The sequence below is a fragment of the Nothobranchius furzeri genome, chromosome 1, assembly GCF_043380555.1.
Source record: "Nothobranchius furzeri strain GRZ-AD chromosome 1, NfurGRZ-RIMD1, whole genome shotgun sequence".
Lineage (NCBI taxonomy): Eukaryota > Metazoa > Chordata > Actinopteri > Cyprinodontiformes > Nothobranchiidae > Nothobranchius > Nothobranchius furzeri.
The window spans coordinates 51,110,405-51,128,530 of NC_091741.1; the positions used below are offsets into that span (position 1 = coordinate 51,110,405).

Genomic DNA, 18,126 nt, shown 5'->3' on the forward strand with positions numbered 1-18,126 from the left:
GTGGTCAGCGGGCACCATAGTGTTCACAGAGGTGGAGGTGGTGGGGGAGGCATGTGACACCAGAGTGGCTGAAGAAACCTGTGCAGTAGGGGTGGGGGGTGGGGGGAGAGGGGGGGGGACTTCAAACCTTGCATAAAAGGAGTTAAGTTTTTCAGCAAGTTGTAGGTCGTCAGTAGCATGTTGGGCTCTAGGCTTGTAGTTGGTGATTTGCCTGAGCCCTCTCCAGACAGAGGCGGTGTCATTGTCAGAGAACTGCTCCTTTAGATGCTTATTGTACCGAGATCTCGCCTTCTTCAACTCTTTTGTGAACTGGTACTTAGCGCCCTTGTAGCTTTCTCTGTCCTTGGCTCTGTGGGCTGCTTCTTTCTCCCTCCTCAGCTGTCTCAGTCTGGGTATGAACCAGGGTTTATCATTGTTAAAAGTGACCCTGGTTTTTGTTGGAATAATGCTGTCCTCACAGAATTTTATGTATGACGTCACAGTGTCTGTATAGTCATCCAAGTTGTCTGTGGCAGATCCAAACACGTTCCAGTCTGTTGTGTCCAGACACATGCGAAGCTCCTCCACAGCCTCACAGGTCCACTTCTTAGAAGTCCTCACTGCAGGTTTGGAGAGCTTCAGCATCTGCCGACATGAGGGGATGAGGTGAATCATGCCATGGTCCGAGAAGCCGAGAGCAGCTCGCTGTACGGCTCGATAAGCTCCACTGACTGTGGTGTAGCAGTGGTCCAATGTGTACTGCTCTCTTATCGGGCATTTAACAAACTGTCTGTACTTAGGCAATTCCTGGCTCAGATTTCCCTTGTTAAAGTCGCCGAGGATAATAACTAGAGAGTCCGGAAAGGTCTGTTCCACACTTGGGATCTGCTCCGCGAGCGCATGTTGAGCCTCGTGCACGTCCGCGCCAGGCGGGATGTAAACAGCGGCCAGAATGAATGAAGCAAACTTACGTGGGGAGTAGAATGGCTTACAGTTTATGAAGAGGAATTCCAGGGCAGGAGAGCAGTACTGGGAGATCACAGTCATATCCGAACACCAGGCATTGTTGACGTAGAAGTAGACACCTCCACCTTTTGTCTTTCCTCCGGATAAGACCTGCTGTCTGCGCAAAGGAGCTGGAATCCCTCCAAATGGAGCGCACAATCCAGGATCTGCTCGTTGAGCCACGTCTCTGTGAAGTATAAGACAGAAGAGGAAGAAAAGTCTCTGTTTCGTCTCATCAGCAACGCCAGTTCATCCGTCTTGTTACTAAGTGAGCGGACATTGGAGAGGAAGATCCCAGGTAAGGGCGTACGTGAGCCATGTCTTCGTAGAAGCACGAGCACTCCCGCACGTTTCACTCTCCTACGGTGTCTCACTGTCTTAATTAAAAAGTGGACACAATCTGCCACACCCACTAAAAAAACTGGAAGTAGGTCCGTCGGCATTGATGTTCTGACGTTTAGAAGCTCTTCACGGGTGTAAGAGCACGCTGACACACAATTTACAGACAAAAACAAACAAAACACAACACACGTTAGCACCAGGGCGTCCTTCCTCGGCGCACGCAACAGCCTGTTGTTGATCTTCTCCTTGTACCTTTCTCTAGATTTTGTGTTGAGCCTGTCTTTGTACGGGCCGGGAGCAGTCTCCTTCATTTTATACATCCTTGTGAATTAATAGAGTTTAAATTCCTTTGCTAGTTTACACCACAGAAGGACTGTTTGGAATGTAAACACCGAGCCCAACAGAGAAAAACTGTGTCTTCCGGGTTTTTAAATCTCCCTCCGTCCTCAATTCCTACAATGCACCGCGCGTAAGTCACGTGGTCTGTCAATCTCAATTGATAGCTACATATCATTATTGAATTAATGTCCAGCCCTGATATGTATACAGTCTCTGGTTGTGATTTTACTGAAAATATTTATGTTATATTTTTCCTTATCACTTAATCTTAATATAAATGTATCCAAACAGATGACACATGTGGCAACATGAGAAGTCTAAAAATAATAAAGATGACTAACGTATATGGTGAGTCCCATCCTGTATAAGGACAATCCTCTCTTTCAGAGCAGAGGACTGTGCTCACCTTGTCTACAAATATTTGTGTGTGTGTGTGTGTGTGTGTGTGTGTGAGTGAGTGAGTGAGTGAGTGAGTGAGTGAGTGAGTGAGTGAGTGAGTGAGTGAGTGAGTGAGTGTGTGTGTGTGTGTGTGTGTGGCAGGTACAGTGACAGGTACTCAAAAAGCCTAAAAAACATTATTGCTATATAAAAAGAATGAAACTTGTGGACATTTTTAATATATAATTAACAACAGCTGCATGTTAGTGTATTTATGCATTATGCATATATGTAAATCACTGCTAACTGTTTCTATCACAAGAATCCAGCTGATGGAGGATATTACTTGAGAGCATCTCCCATGTGCGCATAAACTGTGAAAAGTATTCTTTGAAATGAAGCACATGAGGATGCACATTGGTTGAAGGGACCTAAAATCAATATTTTAGTGGCGTTCCATTGCAGCGTGACTGAGAACACATGCACTAAAACCTTCTAGGTCTGTAAACCAGCCAAGTCTCATTGGTATTCCTGGGTGCTATTGCTAGCTAAAAGGTATTGATGAGCTGAAAGATGCACGTGGCCTTGGCATGTGACTGTGTGTCAGAACATGAGGAACTGCAGTCCTGTGGAACTTTGCATATGTGCAGTACATTTAACGCTAAGCTTCAGGTATGCACTATTGTTTTTGTAGTACTGGATGCTTAGAAAGAAATGCATGATATTTATGATGGGTTAAGCGAACAGCACTGTTGAAACAGTTATCTGAGTAAAATGACAAACAAGAGGTGCACATGGAGGCAGGAGCAGGCTGAAGTGCTGACAGGAATGAAAAGGCCATAATAGAAATGGAGCAGAGAGGTATGACATGAGGGTTTTGATTGACAGGGTTATGGCAATGCAACAAGCTGGCATTCCCCTGTTTTCCCTCCTCCAACCATCTGTTCATCAGGATTAATCATGGAGAAATGGTGGATGAGAGGTGAGAGGATTCAGGAGGACTGCAGTGTGGAGATCCACCTTCACAACCTACAACAACTCCATTTAACCACTTTTTTCTTACAGTAAATGAACTGCTGTGATAACTTGCCCCTTGAATTAAGGCTTAGTGCAATTAGCTCCTCTCATGGGATTGTTATAGTAGCATGGATGTTAATTAAAAGTGGGCACACTGTAGTGATGTGGTAGGTAATATGGTGCTTAGCATGCTCTGCTTTTAAAACTATTGCTCCCTGTTGGCAGATACATTTTATAGGGTTTCCACATAGTGGCATAGTTTACTAGTAGTAGTGGTTATGGGTAGGCATTATAGTCACTCTCGAGTATATCTGTATAAAATAAACCCACAGTTTGTAAAGTGCATGTATAAAAAGTCTATTAAAGACTGATTTTAAATTACTCCCATTTAAATTATTAACCCCTTTGTAGCTGATTTTTGCTAATTCATATCACATCAGCCCTTAAGGCATCCAGATGGAGTATAAGGATTAGTGCTTTCTTTTAAATCTTGTTTTATGCAGTCCAACACATGTCTACTGCCATCTATTAAAGGATCTACATGTGGAGAGGGCCAATTTTATTACTTTATTTCTGTTATGTTATGGGCAGCAGTAACTCAGGGGTTAGAGCAGGTTGTTCAGTTATCAGAAGGTTGTAGATTCAATCCCAGCTCCCGCCAGTGGATGCTGCCGTTATGTCTTTGGGCAAGACACTTAATCTGCCTGGCCTGCTGGTGGTGGTCAGAGGGACCGGTGGCGCCTGTGTTCTGCAGTCTTGCTTCAGTCAGTGCACCCCAGGGCAGCTGTGACTACATTGTAGCTCATCATCCCCTGTGTGTGAATGAGTGGATGACTGATTGTGTTGTCAAGTGCCTTGTGGGTTGCAGAAACCTAAGAAGGCTATACAAAGACAGACCATTTATCATTTATGTTACAATTACATAAAAAAACAGATAATTGCTATATAATAATATTCTTTTATTTGCCGCTCCATTTCCTCCCCACATTTGATGTATTTGCAGTGTGAAATTAATTAAAAAAGAGGAAATAATAAGAATTTCCATACATTACCCAAAAACACAAAACAAAAATAAAAAACACAAATACATAATATCAACTTATGTCTTGTTTCATGGCACGGTATGGCACGGTTTTCTTTTACATCTGATAAAATGGCCACAGTTTGGCAATTAAGGAAGGGGGCAAGACAAGTAGGAAAATATAGAGAGTTTTTTTTCTGTAGAATGTTCTGAAAAGTATTTGTCACTGTTTTGCGGTGTTGATGATAATAAACATACATTTTCAAAAGGAATGTATATTTGTTTCTGCCTATCGATTATATGAGCTTTAGAAACAAGAAAATATATTGTTATATATATTTAAACTGGGATGAATATGCAATTAATCACCAGTTAATTATAGAACTTATGTGATTAATCGCAAGTTAACTATAAAACTTATGTGATTAATCCTGATTGAGCATATAACAATATTTGACTCACCAGTTGGAAATAAATCTCAGCCACCTTGTCTTCAAATCTTTGGATCAAACTTGGAGTATGAAACAAAAAATTCACGTCTTATGTCAGTTCCTAATTGGGGAATTTCTCCATATCAGTTACAACATTTCAAGTAATGTTAAGTATTAGGAATTAAATGAACTAAAACTAAAATAAAATCAGCAAACAGACATATACAATTGTAGCACTCCATTGCAATTGAGGACTTTAAACTCCACTGTTCAAAATCTGGGTTCGATATATTTGTAAGTCTAGGTCTCCATTTGCTAAAGCCACTTCCTGTTTGGTGATAAATGATAAGGGACTTCCTGTCAGGCTATGCCTCCAAAATACCTAAGCAGGTCTGGGTGAGTTCTGCTCCTGTATAAAATGCCATTCAATAGTAACAAGAAGTAACTTTGGGGCACTTTAAAGCAAATGTTTTCTTACTTATGGTTGAAACCACTTCAGTGTGTACATTTTCAACTGTCTGAATACACATGAAAATTTTAATGTAGTTTGAGGTGTGTTCAAGCCTCTAAAACAGGCAAAGCACATTACATAGGAATAGTAACAAGTACTATAGTTTCAATACACTGCCCATGCAAGTTGGGCCTAGTAATAAAACCTATGGGCTACTGTTATTCTATCTTCTGTAAGATATCGTTTTATACTATCTTAAACAAAACTAAGTAAAACATGCAAAAATGCAATATTTTCCATCGATCATCAATCAAAAACCTTCATCTTCTCTTCTCATCTCTCTTCTGGTAAGACCAACCAAATGCTGTTTGAGTACAATTACTAGAAATTAGATAGTTCTTGAAGCAAACAAGCTGTAAATCATTTACAGTGATTGTTAAACACAATAACTTCCTGAATTAACGCCTACAGCCTTGTACCTCCCCAGAGAATACCGAGTAAATGACTCCGTTTATTGAACACATGGCCTCTAATGAACAAAAACGTCACTCTGTCACTGTTATTGCTTCTGCCTCCTGCAGGGTTCATGTAACCTCAAAAGCTAACCTACCAACATGCACACACATGGCCTCCATCCATGACCATGAATGCATTATCACAGTCTCCAGAGAGATTTTCCATTTATCTCAAATTAGCAAAACAAATGTTTCCAACAAAGGAAGCACGCCCATTCGAACCAGTTGAAGCTGTGATGCTGGTAAAGAAAGGTGCACAATTTGCTTCTCGACAGTATATCCCTGCATCAAATCTGGTTCATTATCAGAAAACTCAGAGTACTGATCTGACTTATAACTGGCCTGCTGTGTGCATTGATATTTTCAGATCTCAAGTGAAACAAACAGCCAAGATACAAGGCAGAAAACATGGGCAAGAAAGGAGAGATGGGATAAAGAAACACAACCAACAATCAGAAGTCTCTGATCCTAATGAATGGAGACAGAAACACACAGATGCACCTGAAAATGGAGGCTATGGAGGCAAAGAGAGAATTATAAGAGAAGTGTCTGAACTAGAGAAAGAGTGAAAAGGAACAAACATGAAATAATGAAAAGCGAGTTGAGATCGGAAGCATGCATTATTGAGAAGTAAATCTAAAAGTGCTTCATCATCAGAGAGCAGGAGAGGGAGGGAGTGGGGTACAGAGATGGAGTGTGAGAGGAGAAAAAAAGAGAGAAACCTAGCAGAGCTGACCCCGTGCTCCAGCCCGTTACCATGGAGACAGGAGAGGGGAGACTAAAATACCACGTAACAACCAAGAATCCTGTCTCCTCAACTAAAATAGTTTACCATTTGACAAAATATTGTATTACATGCTTTCGTATTTTAGCATAAATAAATCCATCTCCCAGTGATTTTGCAGATGTAACCTCTGAAATCACAAAAGGTTTTGAGTGTGGTTTGAGACAGAATGTCTCTATGACAATAGTGTGGATGTGATTTGTAAGCAGTGGAACTGAAGGCCACTGTTTGTCTTTCAGTAGTTTTCATAAGTGAAGCTTTATATCTCCAGGCCTGGAGCCAATTTTGATTTAGACTCGTGTTTCAATTAGCTTCCTGATTTTATGGATCCATGGGGAGCCAGTAAACTGCATGTGTCTGATTTTTCAACTGACCTCAGGCATGAATAGAAGTGTGTGTGTGTGTGTGTGTGTGTGTGTGTGTGTGTGTGTGTGTGTGTGTGTGTGTGTGTGTGTGTGTGTGTGTGTGTGTGTGTGTGTGTGTGTGTGTGCGTGTGTGTGTCTAATCCCTTAGGCCAATGGCTATAACAATCAGAGAAAGTGCAGCTGTCTGACACGCCTTAGCCTGCACCCTTGCTGCTTTGCCACCCAGCTCCTAGTTGAAATGACCTCAGAATAAAAACATGTGAATAAACTAAATTTCAAATCTAATTTGTAACTTTTAGTCAGAAGTAAACTAGAGGCAGAGAGCAAAGATTACTGTCTGTGTGATAGAGCCTGATGGTTGATTTGTTCAGTGTCCAAAATACCATTTGTCTGTGAAGGGGCTCTGGTGAGGGGTTTGGTTTACATTGGCTGACCGTGTGTGTGTGTGTGTGTGTGTGTGTGTGTGTGTGTGTGTGTGTGTGTGTGTGTGTGTGTATTCTCTAGCCGTAAACTTCTGTCTACATGCTGTTTCAGTCACACAAAGTGACAAATTATATTAAGATTATTGGCATTAGTGCACCGTGTCCTTGTCTTGTAATTCACTACACTGCTGTAAACATTCTGTGGATTTATCTCCCACCAACATATTACATAAGAAATGCAGATAATTACATATTTCTTACATGCAAATGCTGCAGGTACACCAGTGACCGTATACAAGCGATAGCTATTAGCATGCAGATACCCTATCAGCATAAAACAGTATTTATCGTCAACCGGTTGCGATAAACTTATTCAACTGGAAAAAGAGAGTGGCTGAGAAGGGGTTGGGGTATTAACCATAAAAGATAGATAGGAAGTGGATGGAGCCACCATATTATCGCCCACAGCCTCCAAATCTATTGTTCTGAAGTTAATCTTGTCCTATTGTATCTTATTTTGACAAGAAGAGATTTCTGAAATCCGACTTGATAAAAATGTGTTATAAAATTTCAAATCTAAATATTCATTCAATTCGTATTTTTCAGTGAATAGAGGCTATACACCTACATCACTGTTTTTGATGTGGCAAAACATTCAAAATGGATTCCCTCACTACTGGTAGGATTAAGAACATTACAAGTAAATATTGAGAGAGAAATGCTGTCCATATCTACAGGGATCCTTAAAATATACCAAAAAATTAACAGACTATGACAACCAAAATCCAACCAAAAACAACATTTTCTGTATGTATTGGTTTATATGCTGGTAACTTCACAAAGAATACAGGAAATAATTTAAAATAAACTGAATTTAAGCTAAAATGTTTATCCCACTATTGAAATAAATCAGGAAGGTAATGCCGGTGTAAAGCTGAGAATGGTGTACTTCCAGGCAAGTCTTCACAGACTTGAAATCTTTATGGAAGCTTGAATATTTTAGTGTCTTGTGGACGTCACAGTTTTACCTGATTGATGCATCAGTATGGCTGGATTAAATGTTAGATGTTTAAATGAGGTCAAATGAATCCATTATTCATCGCTTTGAAGACTGACATGGTTTTATGTTTACAGTTCCTGGTACACACAGGTAAACATTACAGTGTAAAATGGTATACCAAAAAGAGATTATTGATGTTAGTACAGTGAGAAATACCACAAACTGGTGTCATGTTGCTTTTTAAACATCCATGAAACAATCTGAAAACCAATACATTCCCTTTTGGCATGTTAGTGACAGAGACCGAGTGGGAGGGCTTAGTTGCCATGACTATTCCAAGAGTTTTGTCCATACATATGTATGTTGACGGTTTAATCTCAAAGATTTACTGCCCCATCCAAGTTTTCTTTTCTTCCCTCCAGAGGTCAAAGGGACAGCTCTCCTTCTCTCACTTGTTGTGAGAGGTCTTGTTCTTGTTCTTGAGAGGTCTTGTTCAGGGTCTTGTTCCAACCCAACACCAAGCAATGAACACAATGGAGACATCAAGAACATCAAACAGAATGCAATGGCAAAAATACAAATCAAGATTAAAAAGTAGCAAAACTTTTCTTGTTTTCTACAGGTTTATAAAACTGAGAAAAGACATCAGAATGATTTAAAACTCCCAACAAGCCTGAATACATTTTAAGCAATAAATCATAAAAGATGTGATTCACCATCAGTGGAAAGACATGCCAAACAATACGAAGTCTAACTCTATTAAATCATTCACAGTGAATTAGAGGCCCGCCTTACAGTTTGATTTCTATGTTAATTTCAGGGATTTCTGCAGGCTGTGGTCTTTGTGTGTGTTTGTGTGTGTGTGTGTGTGTGTGTGGTGGGGGGGGATCGCCCCAGGCCATAAAACCTCATTTACATAGGCTATTTGACAAATTAAAGCACATTTACCAACAGTGCAATAGTAGATGTAGTAATTTACATCATTCAGTTTTAAAGGTTTCAGATCATACTATTTTAAACCTTTGAGAACAAAGGTAGGCTGCTGTTTGCTGCTGTGGCCCCCAGACTCTGGAAATCTCCCCCTGAGCCTGAGATCAGTGGACTCCGTGAACTCCTTTAAACAGCAGCTGAAGACTCACTTGTTCAAGCTGGCTTTTGTATGACCTTCTTCACCACTCTCTCTTTATTCTGCTCTCCCCACCTATTCCACCTTCCTCGGGATCCACTGATTTCCCTCTTTCCTATTCACTCTCTCTCTCTTAACATTTTTTATAATCACAATTGTCTATTTTTTCCTCATTTTAAATATATTTTTAAACATTTTCTAAATGCTTTTTTATATTTTTACATTTTTTGTTTTAGTGAAGCGCCTCGTGATTTTTATCTTGAGAGGCGCTATAGAAATGATATTTTCTTCTTCTTCTAGGCACAGTATATGATAAAATGTTACTGTTGGCTCTATTGAGATCAGTGGCGGCGCCGGGGGGCCCTAGGGGGTGCTATAGCTACCCCTGGATTATATTTTTTACAATCTAATTTTAATTTAACGTGTAGATGTGATAATATTTAACATACAAAACAAAAATAATCAGTAAATTATCATATAGATAGTAAAAACTTAAACCAAATCAGGAAATTGATTTTAACCTTTGACCTCATTTTCCACCTGCGAACGAGTGAAAGGTAGAGCTAGTGGTAAAATGGATCGGTTTTTGTTGCCCAAATTTCCACGGATTCAGTCAGAAATGAATGAATCTTTGGAAGTGATCTGAGACCCACAAAAACCTACGGATCTGGATGAAGAGAATCAACTCTCAACCGCCGCAGCAGTCGAGGGTTTTGCCGCTGAAAATGCTAACACTAACGTTAGCCAACCTTGTAACACTATAGATGGTTTTCTGTGTGGCTGTATGTTTATGATTTCATGGAAAAGTCAGCGATTGTTCATATGTTTATGATGTATATTAATGATTGTTTCAGGTGGTGTTGAGTTTTTGTGCACGCATGTGTATCTGCTAGTGTTGAAGGTGTTTTAGAGAACAATAGGTACGCATGACCACTTCCTTCATAACAACCTCAATAAAAAGACTAGCTCCTTCACAGCACCTGCAGAAAAAAATTTCTTCAGCCGCCACTGAATGAGATGTCAATAATCTTAAACAGGAGTTATTTTCGTCAGCCTGAATTTATACCCGGAAATGAAAAGCTTAGTTTCAGTGAAACTCTGCCCATGTCCACTTCAACAAAATGTGCCTACAGCGTCTTAGACGAGCCAGTTGCTGTATTGACCAAGGTAGTCCAGTGGCTAAAGCATCCAGGCTGGCACTCCAACCACTGGACTACCAAGTTTGCTACATGACAACAGTCATACGATGGCACTTATACACTAGCACTGGCTCTACTCCACCTGGCCCGAGTTTGAAGTGTTTTCATTTGGGTAGCCTTGGATTTTCCCACACGCAACTGGATGTCTTTTCAGCCTTCTTCCTGAGGCAGTCGGCCTGGAATTAAACTGGCCCAACACACCCACCGCTGAATGATTGGCTGACCAAAAATCACACCTACCAATAGGAGGAGCCTCCAGATGGCAGATGGATTCAGCCCGTTGGGGCTTCCCACATGCATGATTCATTATCATTCTGGATTCTGTAGATTTAACGAGTCTCTGACTGAAGTCGTTTTTCTCTGTTTCTCACTGCTGTGAGGAGCGCGCGCGCGCACACACACACACACACACACACACACACACAGTGCTGTCAGACACAAAATCAGAGTCAGAGAGTCTCCAAAAGCAAGACTGCTCAGGCCGCTTTTGTTTAACTCATTCACTGCCATTGATGACTTAAGTCGCCATTTGCATTTTTTTTTTACTGTGTGGGTGTTGGAGCGAGCCCCCGCACCGTGAGCACAAAAATTCCAGCTCTAAAACCGATCTTCATTTGCGTACGTCACATGTCACATGATCAGGAAGAAGAAAATCCATGTGTTAGGTGATCATTTTGGGCTACTGCTGTAAAAAAAAGTGAGGCGCAAACCAGAAAAGCTTCTGCAGATCACATTTCGACAATTATTGTCAAACGATTGCGAAAGAACAGATAAATCTAGAAAGGCGCTGATTCTTCCTGATGTTGGAGGTGAGTCTACTCTTTGTATTAGTAGGTTTGGCGTTGACATCTTCATAGAGTGCAACGTTCTGTGACTCTTAAAAAGACAGTAAAACGCTGAAAAACGCTGGCAGTGAAGGGCTTTTCTGATCAGGACACGGCTGGCAGTGAATGAGTTAATAATGAAGAAACCACGGATTTCTACACACTCTTTTGCCCCACCCACATGCTCTGAGATGACATCACTGATATCTAGTTTTTGAGCCAATTTTGGAGACCGCCTATGTGCTCAATCACATCCGCATTCCTAAGGCAGTGTGGAATAAACGCGGCCAGGCTGGGGTGTGCGTAATGGAGTGGAGTCTAAGCTAGTGTGGCATTAGCCACATGTCCTGTGCTGACCAGAGGAGAGAGGTTTCACACCAGAGACTAGCTTCCATGAGAGGAGCTGCACCTGAAGATGAGATTAGTTTCCATTAAGGCTTTACAGGATTTTCAAAGTAAAACTCAAAATTTGCTGCTGAAACAGAAAAATGCATGAATGCTGCCAAAAACAGGTTTGGGTTTAGTTTGTTTTTTTTTCATGAAGAAATAACAATTTCACATGGTAAAAAGCTTTAAAAAGTGGAGTTTCCATGATATGGCCCCTTTGAGTGAAAGAATGCAATTACAGCAGATGAGAAAATGTGGTCGTCAGTTCAGATGTCTAAAAATCATCTGTAAAAACATATAGAAAAAATGATAGAAACATTTCACTACTAGAAAAGGTAAATAAAATAATTGATTATAATCACAAATACTTTAAGATTTAAAGATCTCACAGAATTGGACATATTAAGGATTCCAGTTGGGAAAATTGGAATGCTTAATATTTAGCATAGTTAGCGAATGAACTAAGATATACTAGAAAACCATCAAAACAATACAGTTTGAAGCCCATCACACTTAGTCTTGAAAGCAAAAAATTTCTATAGAAATTTTCTATTTTAAAGAGACTGCCGATAGCAGTAGATCAGTCAAGCTGTTTAAGTGGGATTAGATCTCAGGGCTAGTCGTTTCATCCCACAAGAACCACACTACTATTTCAAATTACCACCTAATGTCATGCCAATTTGGAATAAGTAAAAAATACAAACATTTTGTAACATTTAAAGGTCAGTTTGAAACACGTGAAAACCAGCGGGTTGAAAAAGTTTGTGCTTGATAGAGAAATCATGGACAGGCAGAGATGCTATAAAAGCACAGAAGAGCTAAAACAGAAATAAACAAACAAACAAACAAATAAATAAATAAACAAACAAACAAACAAACAAATAATAAAAGTTTTGTTTAAGGAATGTTGATACCAGGGGCGGCGTTAGGCCCGGCTACTTGGACTCAAGCCCCGAATCTTTAATGAAAAGGCCCGGATCTCAAACGTGGAAGTAACATGCAGTACCAAAGTCCAACAGAGAGGGAGCAGCTAGCAGTAGTTTGTATACAGCCTGCCTGAGCCTCCACCACTGAAGAAGAAGCCCTTCAGCTGCAACCGGCTTCTTCTGCAGTGCCTGGTTTCTTCTACACTCTGCCTGAAACGCATGAGTGAAGATGGACATAAGGACGTTTTTTAGACAAAAAGTACGGCGACAGAACCCCAGCTTTGATGATACTGGTGTTGACTCAGGTTTGTGAGTCTTATTTGAAAATATTTGTTGTGCTGCTGGTTTGCCTAAAGTTAGCTTACTATCAGGTAAAGTTTTTGGAGAAAGAAAGGGAATATTTACTATCATCTCACACTAAACACTAACAGGAACAATACTCTGCCCTGAATATGATTAATATGTAGCTTCAGATTAAAAATTATGTAGTACAAGGCATATGTGATGTTGACTAGTGCGTGTCACGTGTGTGTGTGTGTGTGTGTGTGTGTGCGCGCGCGCATGCATGCGTGTGTGTGTGTGTGTTAAGCCCCGGATCTTATTCAGTCCTTAATTCACCCCTGGTTGATACTTGGATATCTAACTATTTGGAATAATTAATTGACAAAAATGTGGGAAAAATGTTTGGCAACAAAATGTTTGCAAAGAAAAACGTAACATAGATTTTCTTGCAAAACCATAACAGAACTAAAACTTTTGTAAGTGACATGAGGCAAAAATTCCCTCGACAAGCTTTACCATCAAAAGCATTCACAGTTTGTAATCAAAGTGTTTATTTCATGCAAATAACTTGGCAAAAGTACACTTCTCATCTGTAAAAAAAAAACCCATCCATCAATTCATTTTCATTCGCATATCCAGGGTCGGGTCACGGGGGTAGCAGCCTATGCAGAGATGTTCAGACCTCCCTCTTCTCAGCCACTTGGGCCAGCTCCTCCAGGGGAAACCCAAGGTGTTCACTGGCCATCCAAGAAGCATAGTCCTTCCATCGTCTCCTGGGTCTTCATTTGGGTCTCCTCCTGGCTGGATGTGCCCTCACCAGGGAGGCATCCAAGAGGCATCCTAACCAGAAGCCCAAGCCACCTCAGCTAGCTCCTCTCAATTTCAATGAGCAGCGGGTTTACTCCGAGCCCCTCCCGGATGACCAAGCTTCTAACCCTATCTCTAAGGGAGAGCCCAGACACCATGTGGAAAAAGCTCATTTTGGCTGCTTGTATCAGCAATCTCATTCTTTCGGTCACTACCTAAAGCTCGTGACCAAAGGTGAGGGTTGGAACGTAGATCGACTGGTAAGTTGATAAGTTCACCTTCTGGCTCAGCTCTCTCGTCACCATGACAGATTATTACTGCATCACTGCAGATACAGAACCAGTCCACCTATCAATCTCCTGCTCCATTTTTCTCACAGTCGTGAACAAGACCCCGAGATACTTAAAACTCCTCCACTTGAGACAGGACCTCATCCCTGACCTGGAGAAGGCATTCTAGCCTTTTCTGACTCAAGACCATGGTCTCGGATTTAGAGGAGCTGGTTTTCATCCCAGCTGTGTCACACTCGGTTGCAAACTAGCAAACATTCTGATGAAGCCAACAGGACCACATCATCTGCAAAAAGCAGAGACCTGATCCTCAGGCCACCAAAACGGATCCCCTCACCACCTTGGCTGCGCCTAGAAATCCTGTCTATCAAGGTTACGAACAGAATTGTTGACAAAGGGTGGTCTTGGTAGAGTCCAACTATCTGTAGCAATGACAAGTGTAACTTAGTATATGAGTAAAAAGTTAAGAAACCAGGGCAAACAAGACTGTCGCTTATTACCATGATGAGAGTGACACAGACATGCACAGAAAAGCTAAGCAGGGCACAACGTGGCAATCAGTGACACGACCTGTCAGAAACCTTAAAAAAAATGTCCAACTACTCATCACCCTGGAGACCATCTCATACAAGACAACATGGGGAAAGAGGGGTGTAAGGGAAAGCAAAGATGGACACAGGTGTCGAGGAACGCAACATGAGTAAAGGCAAATGAGAAACAGAGCTGAGGGAACAAGTGTGAGGAACAAAAGCTACAATGAGTCTGCAAACAGTAAAGGCTATAGGATGCCTGGAAGATGTCTAATATTGACTGAATATCTTCCAGCTAACAAAGACAAAAGCAGGAGGAGAACAAAAGATTGAGGCCTGCTACTATTAGCAACACTAGCGGAGAGGGATTTCTCCTTGGGATCTAATTAATTTAGCACTACTCACAGTTCTCACAGTGTGGAAACTGTGATGAGGAGACAAGCCGACACAAAAGCTTTCTGAGACTGAAGTGGAGAATCACTTTGACTGGTAGTGTAACCAAGAGAGATTAAAGAAGACATGTTTATTATTATGATACAACAAAGTCTGACCACGAGGACTGAAACATGGCTGTAGCTCTATCATAGAGGCACAGTTAATGTTTCCCTCCCATCTTCATACAAGATCTAAAAACCAAGAAGAAAAAGGATTTCAACTGAGCGTGTTGGATAACAGGAAAAGACAGTCACTCAAGAGTTTCTATTTTTAGGGTTTCAAGGAACTGGGTCTGTTTTAATGTTGTGTCCCTACCCTCCCTCATATGTTTATGTGCATTTATTCCAAGCTGAAAAAAAACCAGAGATCCTAACTGCCAAGTTTTAAACAAAATGACATATTTACAAGTGAGGATCTATTTAAAGATAAGGCTTTAGTTATTTCCGCATGATTTGCAAACCTCACACCTTGTTAAATAGCAAGACAAAGTGTCTGGTGAAGGTCCTCGGTCAACCCAATTCATGGTAATCAAAAGGAGTTTAAATGAAGGCAAATTAAACTGAAAATGAAAACAAGACTTAAGCATTAGGATGCCTCCTGGACACATCGCTGGTGAGGTTTTTCAAGCACGTCCAACTGGGAAGAGACCCAAGGGAAGACCCAGGACACGTTGGAGGGGCTATGTCTCTCGGCTGGTCAGGGAACACCTTGGGATTCCCCTGGAGGAGCTGGCCCAAATGGCTGGGGTGAGGGAAATCTGGGCCTCCCTGATTAGGCTACTGCCCCCGCGACCGTCCCGGGATAAGCGGCTGAAAATGGATGGATGGATGGATGGATGGATGGATGGATGGATGGATGGATGGATGGATGGATGGAGAAATACAGGTACATGTATCCAAAAATGTCATTTTGCATAGGCTACGGAGGGTTCACAGGAAATGATGTATTGTACATGACTTTATTTTGAAAGTCTCTGGATGTTTTACACCACCTTTGTGTTCGATTTCCTGTCTAAACCGATCAAAACTGCAACGTTTGACATGTTTAGGAAGCGTAGCATGTAAAAATAGACTTGAAATGTAATGATAGTGTCCCTTTGCTTCTGGGACGTGTCCAAAACATTACACATTGCTGCTGGTAAAAAGGAATCCATACAATACATAAAGACATTGTACAGCCTTCCCATCAATTCAATTCCGTTTTATTATAGCGTTAACAAATATAAACTGAGATGGTGGAGGATGTGAATATGTTGGTGATCTGCCAAAGCAGAAATGAATCAATTGGGCACACGCTTTGGGACGCTTCCAAAACGTAATGCTTCACGGCTGGTGGAAACACACCCACACACTATAATGATGGCTAATACTGCGTTGGTATGTTAAAAAAAAATCCATAATCTGAAAAATTGCAATGTTTTGTGTTATTATACTGAATCATATTGAAAAGCGGTGTATTAGGATTGTCCGAAAATCTTTGCTTTTTGGAAAGGGGTTCAAAAAGAAATAAGAATTTTACACATTGAACTACAATTTAAGTTGAGTATTGGGAATATACCTAAGAACTTCACACACAAACGAATTATATACTTTTAAAGAAATTTAATTATGGTTGCAAAGAAAAGTTCTACCACATTATGGTTAAAACCCCAAACACCCAGTCTCACACAGTAGAGAAGCAAGGTTACACAGGTTTGTATTATGGAACAAATAACTGCAAGACTATGACTGAAAATAAAAGAATTTGAAAGAATATGGAAACCTGAAATAAAAAAGATTGAGTTAAAAACCCCAGGATTTTTTTGTATGTGTTTTTGTTTTCTCTCCCTATGTTATGTTTATATTTTTTATTTATTGAAATGACCATTAATTACATGGACTACTGGGCTTTAATATATTGAGTATATGTATGCTGCAAGCAAATAGTATGAATTTTATGTACAAAATTAGATTTAAGCATATTATATTTGGATTTAGTTTATTTCAAACTGCAATGAAATGAAAAAAAAAGTATATGACTTGTTATGTTTGATAAATATAGTCAAAAAAGAAAAGCAGTGTATTGATTTAAAAAAAATTGAGAATGAATATGCAAACTTTTACTGAATTAGTTTTGTGTGGTGCAATTCCCACACCAACTGATAGATGACTAGTGGTAGAGTGTCCGCCCTGAGACTGGGAGATCAGGGTTCGATTCCTGGTCGGGTCATACCAAAGACTTTGAAAAAATGGGACCCAATGCCTCCCTAATTGGCAATCAGCATTAAGGGGTTGGATTGGGGGGTTAAACCACCAAATGGTTCCCGAGCGTGGCTGTGTCTGCAGCTCACCCCGCCCCCAGGGTCAAATGCGGAGAACAAATGTCGCACACACATCAGTGTGTGTGACAACTAATGGGACTTAACTTTAAGATGGCAGCAGTTTTATCGCCTTCATTCTGATGGAAAAACAAGACGTCGCAATACCACTGGATGCGTCTTGAAAGTGTCTGGCCTGTTAAAAATTGCAAATATCATCTGACTTTTAGAACTGCATTATATTGTATTGTCGCTTTAAACAAAATGTGATAGAATATTTTGCATAATGGCCCACCCTTAACATAAAGTAACTTAATTTGCATAAAAAAATCATTTGGAAATGGAAATTTCCACAACTTTATTGAATTTGTATATGCTATGAATACTTCCATAAAACATTTTAGTAGAAGAAAGTGGGAATGTAAAAGGAACTGACATTAGGGAGTGCAGGACTGATGGGACTTTTGATCATCTGTGTATTTTTGTTCCTAATACAAAGTGACAAATTCCACTTCCCTTAGCAGTTGAAATTCATTCATTGTGAAAGCTCTAAAATACGTGCTTCATAAGCTTCACATCAAGCTACCTAACGCCGAGCAAGAACTTGAGGCTACAAACAGACAACCAAACACTATATAAACATCCTGCAAAACAGGCCTTTGTGAAAAACTGAATTAACTCCTTTTGCATTAATAAGTGCTGTGTTTGTTGTTGGACCTTCGGGTCAAATAAATCTCAGATGGCGCTCGTACGTCTTTCGTCTGAGCAGCCCTCGGCTTTTGTTAATATCACAACAGTTTGTCAGACAACAAAAGCAACCTTGATGAAGGGCCGGAGGGCGCGTGCAAATGTGGTACCATGACTTTTTGAACGATGGAACAGCGATGGGTCACGACCACACCCGAGCAGCAAATAAAAGCTTGGTCTGACTTATTTGGATGTTGTCATGGTGACACAATGGAGAGATTCCTAACC

General features: G+C 40.6%; 1 protein-coding gene across 15 annotated transcripts in view; it reads right to left on the reverse strand.

The window, feature by feature from the left end:
* The window catches only part of nrcama (neuronal cell adhesion molecule a), an 80,295-nt gene that overhangs the window by 44,646 nt on the left and 17,523 nt on the right, over positions 1 to 18,126 (reverse strand). The window contains exon 2 of one of the 15 annotated variants that reach the window (XM_070549018.1): positions 972 to 1,171. The exons of the other annotated variants lie outside the window; for them this stretch is intronic. The gene's annotated coding sequence lies outside the window, so the exon portion shown is untranslated. The remainder of the gene's footprint in view (positions 1 to 971; positions 1,172 to 18,126) is intronic. 15 annotated transcript variants of the gene reach the window in all.